The sequence below is a fragment of the Chinchilla lanigera genome, unplaced genomic scaffold (genome assembly GCF_000276665.1).
Source record: "Chinchilla lanigera isolate Chin_1 unplaced genomic scaffold, ChiLan1.0 scaffold00085, whole genome shotgun sequence".
Lineage (NCBI taxonomy): Eukaryota > Metazoa > Chordata > Mammalia > Rodentia > Chinchillidae > Chinchilla > Chinchilla lanigera.
The window spans coordinates 8336432-8352299 of NW_004955486.1; positions in this window are offsets into that span (position 1 = coordinate 8336432).

Sequence of the window (15868 nt, forward strand, 5' to 3'; positions counted from 1 at the left end):
AAGAAGGAAGGAAGAAGGAAGGAGGAAGAAGGAAGTAGGAAGGAAGGAAGGATGAGTGTATGGTTGATCATATGAGTAGGTAGATGGAAGGAAGGAAGGGTGGATGGATAGACAGAAGGATGGACAAAAGGAAAGAAGGAAGGAAGAGTGGATGGATGGATGACTATATGAGTAGATGGATGGGTGGAAAGAGGGATGGATGGAAGGAAAGGAAAGGAGAGGAGAGGACAGGTCAGGACAGACAGGACAGGAAAGGAAAGGAAAGGAAAGGAAAGGAAAGGAAAGGAAAGGAAAGGAAAGGAAAGGAAAGGAGGGTGAGGAGATGGTTGACTGTATGAGTAGATGGATGAATGGAAGGAAGGAAGGAGGAAGAAGGGTGGATAGATGGATGACTGTACGAGCAGAGGGATGGATGTGTAGGTGGAAGGATGGATGCGTGGATCAGTGGATGGATGAGTGGATGGCTAGGTAGATGGGTTGAGGGCAACCCTGAGGGCAATTCTGAACAGAAAAGGTGGAAGACAGGACCTCCTCCCACTGCTGACCTTTCTTCCCCAAGGCTGGAGCCCCACTCACCCAACTTTGGCACCTCTCTCCCCTCGACTCTGGTCCACCTGGGAAGCATACCTGGGCTCTCCTGGCAGGGCCCACATCTTGGAAGTGGCAGGGTTTCTCTGCCGTGGCTTTAAGGATGACCCTTTGTGGCCCCACTTCTGCCCAGGCCTGGTCCAGCACTCAGGGATGGGCAGCCATGTCTTTTGCGTTCAGCTGAAGGCCTGCCTGCCCCTCCCAAGGAGCTGCTTTCCACCGGAGCCTCTCTGGGGAGGAAAGGCAGTGCTCGGTTCTCCACCTCCTGGCCCATTTTCCTTCTCAGAACCGAGCAGAGAGGCGGGACCAGGTGAAGTTCCCCATGAGCGGTGAGTGTCGTGGGGGGATTTCACCCATGGGCGGGGGTGGGCGGAGAGGGAGTGGACACGGGCGATTCCTCGAAAAGCATCGGATGGTCTTTCTTCTACTGGGGGGTTTCTGTCCAGCCTCGAGTCTGCCAACAAGCAGCCCCTCCTGCGCAGAGGGTCTTTGGGCTGCAGGGGGGCTTTCAGGAGCCCCACTTCCTGAGACTGCCTTGCTAGGAAGGAAACTCACAAACTGACGGGTCTGTCCTGTTTGTGTCACCACCGTGACCTTGGTGATTGTCCCCAGCCCTGGGTCTGGGCCTTGAGACAGCAACGAAGCAGCTGTGACTCCAGCGTTGCCCCTGAGGGGGGCTGCGCGCTCCCCATCCGCAGCCCGCCTCGGCACTGTGTTTATTGGCACACACACACCACCACCACCCCGTGCTGAGGTCTGGAGTGCAGAGCAAAGTGCAGCTGTTACTAACACCACAGATTAATGGCACGGAGAAAGACGGTTTTGCAAACATGCTAAATATTAATAATAATCAATTGCCGTTTGTGTCCCAAGCCTCGTCCACAGGGACGACCCCAGCTGCAGGGCTGATGGAGCACAAGCACCACCAGGGCCTGGGGAGCCGCGGCCGCCTCAAGTCTGGTACTGCGCTCTGAGCCACTCCCGAAAGGGGCTAAGACACAAAAATTCCTCTCACACAGGATCGCTTCCCTCCACCCTCGCACCCTGGCAGCCTCGCCGGCACGCCATCTTTGTCAAAATCACCAAGGAAGCAGGGACGGCTCACAGTGCCACTTCTCTGCAGATGAAAGGATGCAGTCAGAATGGCCCAAGGTGGCTGTGCCAGGCCTGACTCTGGTGCAGTCTGTTATCTCTGCTGCAGCCCCTAAGACCGTGCTCTGATTGAACTCAAGTCCCAATCCCACGGCTCCAGATTTGCAGATGTTTGAGTTGAGATGAGCTAAAGGGGGTCCCTTGTCCAAGCTGATGATATCCTTGTAAGAGGACACGCAAGGCATCCAGGGAGAAGACAGCCACGAGGCAACAGAAGAAGAAACTGGAGCGATGTGACAAGCCAAGGAATACTGGGGGCCACCATGAGTAGGCGAGGCAGGAAGGACCCTCTCCAGAGCCTTGGGAGGGACCACAGCGTTGCAGCACTTTGGTCTGAGATTTCCGCTTCTGGGGTTGTGTTCAAGAGGCCCCGTGTCTATGGATTTAAGAGGCCAGTTTGTGGTACTTTGTAGCACAACCCTAGGAAACTCCACAGTGACCCAGACTGCCTGTCTGTGCCTCCATTCTGTCTGCCACAGCCCTGAAGCAGGTGACTTACTGGTCAGCCCACGTCACGGAGGAAAAACAGGTGCACCCTTTGCCCCCTGCAGAGCCTGAGTGCCTCACGCAGGCCCAGTGCGTCCTGTGGCATTTCCTGGGGTTCTCTAGCCCCTCACTGTGGGACAAAGCCTCAGTTCACCCCAAGTCAGTTCACAAGCCTAGAAGCTAGCCTCACAGCTCAGAGAAAACTAGATCCATCCAGAAGGGAACCATGGCAAGCAGCCCCGGCCCTCCCTGCTTGCTCATCCTGGGCAGCCGGGGCCACTCCTCGGTCGCTGGGATCCGGAAGCCCACAGCCGACAGTGCCCTTCCTAGTGCTGGGGCTCCACGCTGCACACCGAATCCGCCGGTACCCAGGGCCGCAGTGGGCTCTGACCGGCCTGGCCACCTGGCCCTACTTAAAGGCAATGCATTATTCTAAGACGATTATTCGTCCTGCAATGCTCGGGGGACAGCGGGCTCCGACTGCAGGCCCGCATCTTCCATTTCCTGGCCGCCTCCATCGCCCCGGGCAGGCGCTGAATGACTCCGATGCCTCTGTAATTTTTATCAAGGCTTGTTCCTGGTAAAAAGCCTCTTTGTTTCACAGAGATGTGATTTGGCCTTTTTCTTCCTCTCCTTTATTCCTTGGTTAATATGCCACTTCCCCGAGCCCCGGGGGCAGCGAGGTAGCCCACGGATTGCTCAAATCTCACTGTTTTTCTTCTAAATCACAGCGAGGCTCCTTGGTCCTGCTCAGCACTCTCGGGGCTGGCAGGCTGCGCGGGGTGCCCTGCTTAACCCTTTCCTTCCTGAGATGTCAATGTGTCAGACCCCTCAAGTGCGGGGTTGGGGCTCCAGGCGACAGCTCCAAGACCTCCCACCTGGCCGCACAGCGGGGTACTTTAAAACACAGTGGCAGGGGTGGGGGTGCAGCTCAGCCCAGAGCCCTGGTGCTGCGAGCAGGCCCCAAGCATCCACCCACGACGCCACACACATGCACCAAGTTGAACAAAAATACATGCATTACAAAAGCGACTGTTGCAACCATTTTAAGTGGACAGGTCAGTCACACTCAGAATGCTCATGCCGGAGCAGCTGCCCGACTGCCCAGCCCCAGAGCTCCTCATCTCCCCACACTGAAACGGTCCGCACTGTGCAGACCCCACACTCCCCTCTCCAGCCCTGGCCTCCCAGCCTGCCGTCGGCCCTGAGACCTGCTGGCTCGAGGGGCCTGGCTGAGCGGAATCAGACGGGCCCTGTCCTTCTGTGACCTGCCTCCTTCTGAGGCTGAGTCACGCTGCTCACGGCAGGGCCACGTTCTGACGCTGGCTCATCTGCAGCAGTCACGGCTGCCTCCAGCTTTGGGCTGCTGTGAACAATACCGCCGTGAGTGTGGGTGTGCACACGTCTCTTTGAATTCACGGTACGCGTTTAGCATCACCGGGGGAGAGGGTTCTAATGGGCTTCGTACCAAAGTGAAGCTGCTTCCAGTGGACAGCCCACTGCCCAACTCCGGGGCACTGCCCAACACCGGCGCACTGCCTGATCGATGCCAGGCCTCGGAAGGCAGGCTGCCCTCCCTCACTCCCAGGTTGATTCTGCTCCCCGTGGGGGTGTCCTCCAGGTGTCCATGCAGTGCCTAGGCCCGGGCCAAGTGCTCCTGACCTCCGTCCTCCTCTGTACACAAAGAAGCAATCCAACCTGCAGGCTCTTGGGAAGCCAGCGCCACACTGCCCTTGGTGTGAGGTGATCCTGTCCTTGGCACTGAGGTCACTGTGCTAGCCAGGCAGCCCACACACCTGGCACCAGCGGCAGGTAGGGCTTCGGCAGCGTAGGCCTCACTGTCATCCAGCACCTCATGGTCTCCCATGTGCCAGGTGACCCGGACACAGGCCATTCTGTGCTGCTGGACAGGGGCGCCCGTGTTGAGGTGAAGGTGAGGGGCCTGGAGCATCCCCAGGAAGCCAAGCTCTGCCCCCGGAATCGGGCAGCTGCTTCAGACTCTGCATCAGGAGCTCTCCCAGCATCACCAGGTGTCGGGAGTCTCTGGCTGGTGGCCAGGCTTGGTGGCCACAGAGACCAGGGCCATCTCTCCACCACAAGGCTTCCCTGGGTTCTGTCTGGACACTCAGCGAGGCTTGGTCGGCATTTTGGGGTCCTGGGTCCTTCCAGAGGGAGATGGCAAAGCCCCATCAGCTGAGCAGAACCTCGAGGGCCCTGGGTTTGCTCAGCTGAAGGCAGGTGAGTGAGGCTTGGGCAGAGCCAATGAAGATTTGGGGAGGGGAGTCCCTGCTCAGGTCATGCTCCTTCAATCCTGCACACCCAGAAGCCCCAAATGCCCGGGCAAGACAGTCACCTGCCCCACAGCTGCCACCTCTGCTGCTGGGGCCCCGGGAGGAGGCTCAGAGGCCAGGCCGTCCCCGGACGAAACTCACTCTGCCAGGCACTGCGGAAACGCAAGTGCTCGTCGTGATTCTGTCCTCCGCTTTGCGTCCCCTGCCTCTGCACAGGCGGCGCATGGAGGAGCAGGGGTTAAATGCTGAGCAAGCGCCGTGACAACCGCCACCAAACTATTTATAGACGTATTTATCTCCTTCGCTCCTACCAGCCGGGCCTGTGGCTGCCATTCACAGACCAGCGCAAGTCACGCCACAAGTAAACAAATGTCACCCCGAAATAAAGATCACAAGAGGAAGACAGCAACCCCGGGCGCCTGTCCTTGACCTGCGGGGAGCCTCACAGCTGGGCTCCTGGGGGACTGGGTTCCCTTGCCCCAGGCTTCTCCTAGGGGTGCAGTGAAGCTGAGCAGGCTCTCTAGGCAGGTGGGCAGGGGTAGAGCGTGGCCTCACTAGGGCAACACCCTGAGCCAGAGTGGGGAGGTGGCACTGACCTCTGGCCCTGTCCCCTGTAGCCAAGGTGGGCCTTGGGTTCCCGACAGTGCCGGGGTCTGCATGGGGGGCAGAGCAGGGTCGGTCAGGCCCGTCCGCCTCCAGCCCTGGGGATGGGAAGCAGCCGGAGCTGTTCTGTCCCGCGTGGCAGGTGGGGGCTCCCTGCCGCCCTGCACCCCAGGTTTCACCTCCTCCTGCATGGAGGCCGCTGGCTCATTGTCCTGTCCTGGCCACCCACAAACATGGGGTAGGGAGCTGCATGACACCTGCCCCTCTGCCACCAGGGCTAGGCAGGGGCGCCGAGATTCTCTGCAGGAAGCTGGTGCCAGTGGCAATCTGGCTTTTGGGGGCCCAGAAGCTGAAAACGAGTGGAGGCCTGGGCCAGAGCGTCTGCCCACAATCACACCGTCCAGGGTGCCAGTTGGGGCACAGACAGGTTCCAGGGAAGAGAAGCTAGCAGTGCCCCGGGGACCCTTCCTGTCGGGAGCAGGGCACCCTCTGCTCCCCACCCGGGAACAACCTCCCACTCAGCCCTCCACCCCAGGGCTACTGGTGAGTGCCCAGCCCTGCAGCCGCCTCCTGCCCTAATAAAGACGTTTATAGTTTTAACCATCAAATAAAGTGCTTAGCTCCGCCCAGCTGCTCTGGCTGCTCGGCCACTCTGCAGCTGCATTTAGCGGGCCAGTGGCGAGAGGGGAAAAGAAGGAGCAGGAAAGAAAGAAAAAATTCATTAATTTTTATTAACAGGGAGAGCCATTTGTTCCCTGTGACAATATTTGACTTGTCGAAATGATTTTCACCTCTGCCACGAGGTGCGCGCTCCCCACATACATCACCCGATTACTCGGAGCGCGCCGGCCCCAGCCATTAGGCAGTGAATTAACGACAGTCCCCACCACTATTAATCACCCTGACAAAGGCGTTAGCTCGCCACTGACCCGAGCACGGCCGCGGACACGGCAGGCAGCAGGGGAAAGCCCGAGCAGGAGAGGAGGTGCTGGGGCGCCTCCCCGCCTGCTGGGCCCCAAGTTGGAGCCCAGAGACGGGCAGCGCCGAGCCCTGTTAGGCGGGCATGGGGCTCCAGGATTTTCTTTGTTTATTGTTTTTGTTTTCTTGCCCCCTTCCCTGCCAGGGCAGGATGGCAGCGTCTGACAGGAGCCATGCTCTCCTGCTCATCCCTAGCCGCAGGAGCGATGCTACTGTCCTATTTTACAGATCTGGAGAGCGAGGCCCAGAAGGCCCCAACCTGCCCCTGGTTGTAAGCTGCTGTGGGAGGTCCCTAGATTCAAATCCCGATCCAGGAGCCCCGAGTAAAGCTGCAGGGGCTCGGCCTCGTCTGAGTGCTGTGGTGCAGAGCTCGGCGCAGAAGAGCTCCCTAAGAACATCAGCCATGCCCACTTGTGCATGTGGGCGCTCAGTGAAGCAGCCTAGAGACCAAGCTTTTGTGAAGTTTGGTTTCTCCTAAGGCCCCGAACCAGGGTTTTGGTGAAGAGGAAGAGCACAGGACTCCTCCCACAACACCTGGGCATCCCAGCCTACTGACAGCAGCCACAGGGTCTCAAGAAGAAAATGACTGGGGACCAGGACACTGGGCCAGCCTCAGTCCTCCCAAGGTAGACACTGAGGGCCAGGCGTGATGCTGCACACCTGTAATTCCAGCACTCAGGAGGCTGAGGCAGGAGGATCACTGTGAGTTCAAGGCCAGCTTGGGCTACAAAGTGAGCTCAAGGTCAGCTTGGACTATATAGTGAGTCCCTGTCTCTAAAAACAAACAAATCAAAACAAAAGATGCTGAGAGCTCACAGACCAGGTCCCAGGATTTCTCACTTACAAGGATGGAAATCGGTCTCTCAGGACTCAACCCAGAGCCACAGCCCTGTGTTTCCTGGACTGGCCTGAACCTGCGCCAGGGTGCGGCTAGGAGGCCCACTGCGGGTAGGGGCACAGGCGGGGGTCCCTGGCCCTAGGATCTGCTTGTTCTGGGGGTTAGTAAATTCACCAGCCAGGGCCCTCTTGGCGTCGTCAGCCGAGCACCCAACCGCAGGGCAGGTGGCAGGAGGCCCCGCATTCTCTCAGCCACATCTTCTGCACATTCATCGGGTTAAGCAGCTCTGCACTTTAAACCTTTTCTTCTCGGTAACCCAGTGGTCAGATCTGTTTGAGCCAGGCGTGTTCCCGGTGGGGAGGGGGCGGGGCTCCCCGTGCATTCATCGTCTTCTCTGGGTTTCTCACTTCTGACGCCCAGCACACTCCCTAACCTTCCCCATCAGCAGCTCGTCCACAGTCCTCCGCACTCTCCCCATCTGTTCCTCCAACAGGATGTGCCAGGTCCGTGTGGCCAACGTGGTGGGGGCTCCCGGGAGAGGGGCGAGAAGGGGGCGCGGTGCTGGGGGTGCAGGGAAGGCCCTCGCCTAGGCTGGTCCGCCCCCTCGGGCCTAGCTCCCTGACTCTGCCGACTGCTGGCTCCGGGTCTTCCAGCTTCTCTTGGGGGGGCAGCTACAGGCATCTGTGCACTGGCCAGCGGCCCTGGCCCTGCACCCCACACGTGTTTTCCCTGCACAGCACTGTTGGGAAAACCCCTGTCCTGAGCTTGCCGGTGGCCGTGTCGGCAGTGTGGACTGGCACCCACCGCCCTCCTGAGGGCCAGGAGCAGTCTTTCCTGCCTTGGCTCCTATGAGGATGGGCCGGGGCGGCTCAAGGCCTGTGACCCCCTTACTCCATGGCGTCCAGCCATGTGTCCTTCCGCTGGACCCTGTGGTCTCTGGGCATCATGGCGGTGTCTGCACTGCACTGACCCACATCACACACTCAGCCACTCCGGAAGAGGCTCTCCTGGTGAGGACTCTGCTCTGCAGGGGTGAATCCGGGCCCACACAGAGGTAAAGGTCCGGCCAGGCTTCGGCCCTGGCTTCCGTGACCCCCTCCATCCTCAGAATACGTTAGACACGGGGCGTGTGGCACGGGAGCAACCTGGAGGGCCCAGCTGCTCAGGGGGCGCCCACCTGAGCCTTCTTCTGGGACCCCAGAAAGCCCTGAGGGCAAAGGAGCCCAGCCAGGGGGCGACAGAAGCCACTGTCCCTGCAGGCCATCGCTGTGCAGAGGCGCCCCCACCACGCTGAGGGCCGGCACCGGGGAAGCCCGGCTGCTCGCCCTGGGCTGGGCTGGGCTGCGCCCGAGCAGTGCTCCTCCTGCTGCGTCTCATTCCGGGCCCGCACAGCCTGATCTCCTCTGCCAAGCGGGAGGCTGTGGGGCGCAGGGCTTGGAAATGCACGATTTCCTGTCAGTTAATGACTTTCAGCCAGATGGAAAGTAAGGCGAGGGTCCCTGCTCCCCTCAGGGAGCCTCCCCCGACCCCTGCTGCACCCGCTGCCCACAGCAACCCTTTCTGTGTTTGCTGCACTCATGCTTTGCTGAGCGTGTGACTCTAGTGGGCTGGCCCTGGGGGAGGAGGGGGCCCCCGCCTCCCACCAGGTGGGCCTCTCCCTCCCCCCTCAGCCCCGAGTGGGTGGTGTGCCACAGGGACAGGCATGTGGCCTCAAGTACAGGGGACAGGGTGAGCAGGCGGCTCCAGGGGTCGGAGTGCAGGCCCGTCCACCCAGATGTGCAGACGCCACACTCGGGCTTCGAGGCACAGCCTCCAGGTCTGTCCCCATCGCCCCAGCACAGCCCCTTCCTGCAGTGATCACCGCACCGTGGCAGTGACGTCATTCCCTGCGGGTCAGCTCACTTGACCAGCCACCGCCCGACACCAGCACTTAGCGAGCAATCCCTCACATGGCCGCAGGCTCCGGGACACACTGCCACGCCAGGCCGGCCTGTCCCTCCGCAGGACTGGGCCCCATGAGCGGCACCGGTCTGGTTTCCAGTCTCCAGCCTGGCCAATCTCTCTGCAGAGCCATGGCCCCAGCACCCGCCCGGCAGCCTGCATGGAGGAGGTGAGACGCTCATTCGCTCGCCGGCCAACCTCGATCATACTTCTAGAATCAGGAACAAGGAGGCACAACCCTCTGCTCCTCAGAACTTGGTCTTCTCAAATTGCCCGTTACACTGTTCGCCAACCCCAGGCAACCTAAAATTATTTCAAATCACTTTTTGAACCTTAGGAAAACCACGAAAACAAATGAGCTCCTCTGTGTATGGCACGGTGTACTTAAGCTCTGGCTGGACGTCTCAGCGGTGTGTCACCCACCAGGCAGTGGGTCTGGAGGATGAGGGAGACACGGGTCTCTGGTCCAGCAGCGGGCAGCTCAGTACCAGTGCCGTGTGCTTCAAAGGCCACTGGGCGCAGCTGGGGAGGGTGCCCACCCGTTTCCTTCCCTGACCACTGCATCTGCCACAGAAAGTTCATCCCTCCATGCACCGAGCAGGTGGACGTTATCCGTTCACTGCTGGGGGCTGCACTGCAAACTCCCACGTCAGAGTCCGATCCCCCAGCGCCCGGATCGGTGTGTTACTGGCAGTAGGGTCCTTGCCGGTGTGAGTTCATATGATGAAACTGTATTACTGTGGGTGTCTCTCAATCCCACAGACCGAGTCCTTGTTAAAAAGAAAACTCAAGGCTGGAAGCAAGGCACAAGCCAGTAATCCCAGCACTTTGGAAGGCTGAGGCAGGAGGATTGTGAGTTCTAGCCCAACCTGGGCAATTTAGCAAATTAGTGAGACCCTGTCTCAAAGTGAAGTAAAGAGAGTGCGGCGTAGCTCAGTGGTAGAGCACTTGCCCGGAGCAGGGGACCTTCAGTTTGGTCACCAGCACCACAGATGTGGGGGCCTCGACAGGCACACACACACCGGTAGAGCCCTTGCGGTGGCCCAGGGTGAGGCTGGTGTGATTTCTGCGGGTCCCCAGAAGCCAGGGCCTGCAGCTGCCACTGCCGTCATATTCTCCCTCGCAGCCCAAGGGAACCAGCCCTCCAGCACCTGACTTTGGGCTTCCGGCCTCCAGACCTGCCAGAGAACGACTTTGTGGGGGTGAAGGCCCCGTCTGGGTGCTTTATTTTGCGGCCCTGCAAGAGTTTTGGTTTATTTTCTCCATCTGTGATTTGGTTTGTTTGTGGCACTGGGGATTCCACCCAGGGCCTTCACACTGAGCTCCATCCTCAGGCCTGTTTTATTTTTTATTCTGAGGCAGGATCTCTCTAAGTTACTAAATTGCAAGGCTGAGCTCCAGAATGTGACTCTCCTGCCTCAGCCTCCAGAGTGACAGTATTACAGGTGTGCACTACCACGCCTGGCAGTTGTGGTGCTTAGTCAGGGCAGCCCTAGGAAACAGGCAGACAGCTAGGCAAAAATTCTGAACCGAGACAATGTTGATGACACTGAAGGGAAGGCGAAAAAAGACGCTGAACCTACGGTTGGCCATCAGTCACCTCTTGGTGGTGCACGGCAGGAGGATTTGCCTGTAAGGAAGGGATTTGTGCCCTGCAAGGCGGGACAGAGTGGTGTGTTGAGTCTGAGACATATGCTGGACATTTCATTTCTCAGAATATCATGTGAGTTGTGACTCACTCTCCCCTGGTTTCTAGGAGCTTATCAATTGATTATTTATTGCACAGTGACATTACTAACGCTTATTACTTCCAATATTTTGCCCACTTATCCTTACAGATTTTTCCCCCAGCTAAGCAATCATATTCTCTGTGAATAATTTCTTTAAAAAAAAAAAATACCCAATTTAGACCATTTAGGGTGCTGGGATCACAGGTGGGCGGGTACCACCACACGGGGCATCATGAGCCTACCGGGCTGATTTTGCTTAGCAGCTTCAGACTGAAAACCTACAGACACCCAGGGAGTGGAAGGTGCTCCCTCAGGGTGGCCAGTTGTGCGGACCCAGCAGATTCACAGTCTACCTGGGCGCTGGGTGGGGACTGAGCCCTGGGAGTGACGATGCTGGGAGCTTCCCACCACGTGCCTCCCTTCCTGTAGGATCCTGGGCCCAAAAGCACTCCTGAAGCGAAGCTGCTTTCACTCTTGACCCTTGACCCCAGGCTGCCAGCGTCTCCTGCCCTAGAAAGCCGGAACCCCTCACACGTCAATCAGCTCGTGGTCTCCTATTCCACAGCTGGCCGCGGTCACCCTAAATGACTCACTTACTGGGAGCAGGGACACTTTCAGAAGCAGGCCTCCCACAAAGCCACTGGAAAGGGGGATCTAATGAATGCACGATGACAGCGATCTGAGCCTGCGACCTTGAGCCAGAGGAAGGGGAGAGAGGGCGCAGGCGCACAAGCAGGGCTCTCACAGGAGGTAGGATCACGGTGGCTTCCGAGGACCGGAGATGCTTTCCATCTTGAAAACCCACCCAGACCATCCTAAAAACAGGAAGCTGCCTGGTGGGTGTGGGAGCTGCTGTCCACGGCTCAGAGCCGGGAAGCCAGGAAGGTATGGGGACAGAGTGTAGGAACAGTGTCCTGCCACAGAATGGCACACCGACGGGCAGCTGAACACCCAGTGCTGCATGGTGCACACTTTACCGCAATTCAAAACAGAACAACAAGCTGGTTTTGGGGATGGGGCTCCCCACAACACGACAGCTGTCCCCCACTTCTTGGAATGTCCCCTTTCTCCTCTGCTCTGGCGGTGACGGATCTAAGCACAAGACTTTATAGGGGAAAGGAAGCAGGTCCCCCGCGTGGGCTGGGGTCTCAGGACTGGGGGGGGGCACAGAACGGGAGCGGCTGGCAGAGACCCCGCATGCCCCAGCAGCGTGTGACAAAGTGCCTCCTGAGAGGGGCCCTGCCGTGTCACCGTGAACACAAAGGGCACTGCCAAGGAAGCGATTTTAAGCCTAATTGTTCCCATTTCTTTTGTTAAGAGTCTTCAGGAGCTCACAGGGAATGCGGCAAAAATCTACGTGAAGGCGCCACGGCGGAGTCTGTAAACAAGAGCGGCAATGCCGGGACCCTTGCCGGAGGTGAGAGCAGCCTGCTCGGGGCGGTTAGAGCTGGGAGAAGCCCTGCGCCGACGCCTGCGATTTCGAGAACCGGAGGGCTGCTCCTCCGCGCCGGGCGTGCTGGGGCCGGGGCCATCTTTGCTGACCGGGCTCTCCTGCAGCCGGGCAGGCGGGCAGGGGACACTTAATTGTGCAGCCCGTTAGCTGGCAGGAAGCCCTGCCTCGTCCAGCGGGCAGCCAGCATGATAATGAGACAGTTTCTATGGAAATGGGCTTATAACTATTCATTTTCTCCCCATTCCCGACCCATCCACAAAGAGGTTTTCCAAAATGACCCCCATTTTCCTACCCCCAACATCTCCTCACGCCATTGCCCGACCTGCTAATCAGTCCGAGGAGAAAGGAAAGAGGAAATGCCGTCCTTTGACAAGATGTGGGAAACCACCTCGATTTGTACTCCGTGTGGCTGTGACCAGCAAACAAAGAACCCTCGCCTGCACCGGGGCCAAGTTTCAAGTAAACTTTTCCCTGAGCTCTTTCGAGTGCATTTGGTGTGTTTCTGGTAGGAGCTGGGCGCGCCTCTGGGGCTCCAAGCTGCAGGACGCCCCCGGTGCTACCCTCAAGGACCTGGCTGCAAGTGCGGGGTACGCAAGGGCACCCTGGCCACACTGCCAGGCTTGCCGGTGACAGAGGGATGGGTGCACACTGCAGCAGTTAGTGCCCACTGTCTCTGTGTTTTCTGCATTTTTTCTGCATTTTTCTGAGCTTCATGTTTCAGAGCAGCTGGACAGCACAGGAAAGCCTGGGGCCCAGGGCATCCAGGCCATAAAACAGCACCCTGGGCCCAGAACAGGCACTGGCTGTAGGGCCTTGGACGGGTGCTCAACCTCTCTGAGCCTCCACTGTACCACCTGGAAGCCTGGCAGCAGAGTGCCTGCCTGGTGTCACCAGGAGCAAAGCCATCCGGGGCCTTCAGTCAGGTGTGTAGCTGGGGGCTCGGGGCGGGGATGAGGTGAGAGGACCCAGATGCAGCTCTATCCCATCCTCCCCACGGTCTGCCCAGAAAGCCACCCCTATCTGCCTCGTGGTGCTGGGCTCTCCCCTATGCCATCCTTGCCCTGGGCCGGGGCTCTGAGGTGATTGTCCCTTCAGGTCCTCCGGGACACCAGGCAGTTGCAGTGCAGAGCCAGCGTCCAGTGAATGCTGGGTGAACTCATCAGGGAGGTAGGGAAGGCCAAGGAACGGTGACATGGCATCTGGGTCCAATGTCACTGGACACAAAGGACGATGGCATGGGGTCCCTGGAGGCTGTGCTCGTTGGGCAAAGGCTCTGGGGGCAGTTAGCCACACACCCGCTCTTCATCCTGTCCTGTCTTGTTCTGTGCCCCTGGATGGCCAATGCCATAGAGAGGGACCCAGGTCTGCTCGGGGTCCCTGCCACGCTGGCCCAGCTCTCCAGACCGCAGGCGAGGACTTTGGCTTCGGAGCCTGGAAATTTGAATTTCTGATGAACAGCAGGTGATCGATTAGTACCAGTACGTCCCGGGCGGTATGTGGGGTAGGCAAATACTCAGAGCTCATCGAAATGCAGATCTAAACCGGTTTCTGGCTGCTCACCCGCCACCTGCTTTGATGGGGCAGGTGCCCTTGCTGGCCCCGGCTGTGCCAGGAAACTGGTCTGCCCCTTGGCCAAACCGCTCCTGGGACAGTGACCGGGTCAAGGCCACTGGCGCCAAGTTAGGAAATGGAGCCATGAACGAGGTCATCGAGGCGGACTGTGTTACCGGCTGGGGCTGCATCCAGAGTGACCGGTGTCCTCATAAAGGGAGGAGATCGGGACACAAAGACGCACAGAAGGCTGACCACGAGGACCCTGGGGAAAGACGCCACCATCGCCCAGGAGCGAGGCCTCGGGAGGACCCGGCTGCCCTCACCTTGACGGGAGGCTCTGGCCCACCCAGTGACGTCAGGGAGACTCAGGCGGTAATGCCTGTTCCTCCGCCCACGAGACACCCACAGTGGGCCACGCTGGGCCTGGCATGGGGCCCACCTGGAGACCAGCGAGGAGAAGCAGCCACGGCTCAGGCTCTTACTGCCTTCCTGGACTGCCTCCTCTCCTGTCCTCGTCCCTGGTCAGCGACCTGTGCCAGCGGGGCTGCCCTGGGGCTATGGTGGGGCTACTTTCTATTCTTTTTAAACAAAATGTTCAAGTGTTCAATGTTCAATGTTCAGTGTTCAACTGTTCAGTGTTCACGCATCCCAGCCCCACTTTTCTCATCCTAAAAGCCAATGGGGCCCATGAAAACCAGACAGTGAAGTCACAGCCCCTGTGAGAGTTGGGGGCACCTGGTCAGCGCATGCAGAAAACATCACTTGTAAAATTCAAACCAGGTTTGAGGGCACCAGCCTGTCATCCCAGCACTCCGGGAGGCTGAGACAGGAGGACTGCATGTTTAACCTCACAGGGTTGGGGATGGATGCCACTCAGTGTGAAGGCCCTGGGTTCAATCCCCAATATAGCAAAACAAACAAATGAATAAAATTCAAATGACTTAAAAAGTACAGAAATATCAGTAACTTGGGTAGAGATAGAAGGTAAACTTCCTTTAAAAATTTTAAATTCTTCTCATTTAAATAATCATAGTGCAATGTTTGACTGAAAAGGAGTTCTAAAATTCACTTTAGGTCAGATTCCCTCCTTGAAAAAATAATCCCCTTGAATCCCAGACTGAGTTCGACTGCCAGGTTGTCTTCACGGCAGGCAGATCCCAGAATCCATCGGGACGTTAGCATTTGCTCAGAGACCTCAGGTGGGGAGACACTGAGGGTCCTGCCCTGTGCAGAGCCATGACCAGCGCTCCCTCCCCACCATCCACAGGGGGAATCATCTTTGTGTGAGATATAGACACAGACACCAAGTATATTACCTCTAACTTCGAGATGCCCAGGTTTAATCTTCAGAGTAAGCGTGTGGTCAAATGCGCCATTTTTATAATGTACAAGTTACACTGATGTCAAAGAAAAGGCGTGACATGCAAATACGATGAACCCTGCATGTGGTCTCCTCGGGTAAGGCTGAGGGTGCCTCTCGGCAGCCCAGGGGCTCGGCCCTCTCTGTGTCCATCCGGGCTGGGGTCATCTCACAGCGGCAGGATCCATACCCCCACGGCCCCGAGGGAGTGACTGCTGAGCGTGCCCAGGTCCAGCAGGACCGAACCCAGGGCCGCTCAGGAGAGTCCCAGGACCCCCACATCCACCACAGCCTGAGGTCCCTGTCCTCACTCCTCTAGAATTCCTTCGGTGCCCAGGGCCTCCCCACCAAATACCTGGCTCCAGCCTGAGTCTGCTTGCAAGTGGAAATCAGAGCCCCAAGTTATTCTTTTTTTCCCAAATGGGATCAAGGAAGGGTGAGGAGTTGGGAGGGGGCCCGCCAGAGGAAACACTGTAAATAGAATCAATAAAACCGTGTGAGTGCAGTGAATACAGGAAAATGCAGGCCCAGGCAGGGTACACCTGTCCTGGGAGATCACGGGCTGGCGTCCGGGATTCAGGTGTGACAGGCATCCAGCTCTCTGTCCACTCAGTCCGGCCCAAATCCCGGAGGACCTGCGACTCAGCTCCTGCCGCTGCCAGGCGACCATCCATCTCCACGTCCTGCTTGAGGGAGTCACTCAGCCCGCAGGAGCCAAAGCCCCTCTGCGGGGGACAGGGCAGCCACAGCCCGTTCTGGAGCCCTTACTCCTTCCAGACATTCCCTGACCCACGCCACACCACGGAGCCATGTGCAAACCCACGCCTGGGCCTTCCAAGTCTCCTTCCCACTCCTCACACGCTGGGCAGTCATGGTCACCACCAAGGTGCTGGA